The 1,776-nt window shown below is 45.9% G+C and overlaps 1 pseudogene; it reads left to right on the top strand.

The window, feature by feature from the left end:
- The first annotated feature begins 613 nt into the window (after window positions 1–613).
- The window catches only part of LOC144527215 (tripartite motif-containing protein 16-like), a 1,700-nt pseudogene continuing 537 nt past the window's right edge, over window positions 614–1,776 (top strand).

The raw sequence follows: 1,776 nt of genomic DNA, 5'->3' as shown, positions 1-1,776 counted from the left end.
GTCATAGTGTAGTATGTCGAAGTCATAGTGTAGTATGTCGAAGTCATAGTGTAGTATGTCGAAGTCATAGTGTAGTATGTCGAAGTCAGTGTAGTATGTCGAAGTCATAGTGTAGGATGTCGAAGTCATAGTGTAGTATGTCGAAGTCATAGTGTAGGATGTCGAAGTCATAGTGTAGTATGTCAAAGTCATAGTGTATGATGTCGAAGTCATAGTGTAGTATGTCGAAGTCATAGTGTAGTATGTCGACGTCATAGTGTAGGATGTCGAAGTCATAGTGTAGTATGTCGAAGTCATAGTGTAGGATGTCGAAGTCAGTGTAGTATGTTGAAGTCATAGTGTAGTATGTCGAAGTCATAGTATAGTATGTCGAAGTCATAGTATAGTATGTCAAAAAAAGTCATAGTATAGTCTTGAAAAAAAGTCATAGTATAGTATTGAAAAAAAGTCATAGTATAGTATTGTATTTCCTTGTTCCTTCCCTTCAGTGGGTGTAACCAACGCAGTGAAATCTGAGAGCTGACAGGCCCCGTTCACTGCACAATGACTTGCAGAAACACATGCTTAGAACACAGCTCAGTCTAGTTTCACATATCAGGAAGAGAGACTCAGACGAGCGTTGTCACTGAGAACAGAAATGGCGCAGAAAGGAGTTCAGCTGAACCAGGAGACCTTCTCTTGTTCCATCTGTCTGGATCTACTGAAGGATCCGGTGACTACTTCCTGTGGACACAACTACTGCATGAACTGTATTAAAAGCCACTGGGATGGAGAGGATTGTAAGTACAGCTACAGCTGTCCTCAGTGCAGGAAGATGTTCAGACCGAGGCCTGTCCTGCTGAAAAACACCATATTAGCAGCTTTAGTGGAGGAGCTGAAGAAGACTGGACTCCAAGCTACTCCTGCTGATCACTGCTATGCTGGAGCTGAAGATGTGGCCTGTGATGTCTGCACTGGGAGAAAACTGAAAGCACATCAAGTCCTGTCTGATGTGTCTGATGTCTTACTGTGAGCAAACACCTCCAGCCTCATTATGATGTTCCTCAACTAAAGAAACACAAGCTGGTGGAGCCGTCCAAGAAGCTCCAGGAGAACGTCTGCTCTCGTCATGATGAGGTGATGAAGATTTTCTGCCGTACTGATCAGCAGCTTATCTGTTATCTCTGCTTAATGGAGGAACATAAAGGCCACGACACAGTCTCAGCTGCAGCAGAGAGAGCTGAGAGGCAGAGAGAGCTCGAGGGGAGTCGACAAAACATCCAGCAGAGAATCCAGGACAGAGAGAAAGATGTGAAGCTGCTTCAACAGCAGGCGGAGGCCATCAATCTCTCTGCTGATAAAGCAGTGGAGGACAGCGAGAAGATCTTCACTGAGCTGATCCGTCTCCTGGAGAAAAGAAGCTCTGATGTGAAGCAGCAGGTCAGATCCCAGCAGAAAAGTGAAGTGAGTCGAGTCAAAGAGCTCCAGGAGAAGCTGGAGCAGGAGATCACTGAGCTGAAGAGGAAAGACGCTGAGCTGAAGAAGCTCTCACACACAGAGGATCACAACCAGTTTCTACACAACTACCCCTCACTGTCACCACTCAGCCAATCTACATCCAGCATCCATATCCGTCCTCTGAGCTGCTTTGAGGACGTGACAGCGGCCGTGTCAGAAGTCAGAGATAAACTACAGGACGTCCTGAGAGAGAAGAGGACAAACGTCTCACTGACAGGGACTGAAGTGGACGTTTCACTACCACAACCAGAGCCCAAGACCAGAGCTGACTTCTTAAAA

This window comes from Sander vitreus, chromosome 12 (assembly GCF_031162955.1).
Source record: "Sander vitreus isolate 19-12246 chromosome 12, sanVit1, whole genome shotgun sequence".
Taxonomy (NCBI): domain Eukaryota; kingdom Metazoa; phylum Chordata; class Actinopteri; order Perciformes; family Percidae; genus Sander; species Sander vitreus.
The sequence above is the reverse complement of the archived record's forward strand: the minus strand, read 5'-3'. Positions and strand labels throughout refer to the sequence as shown.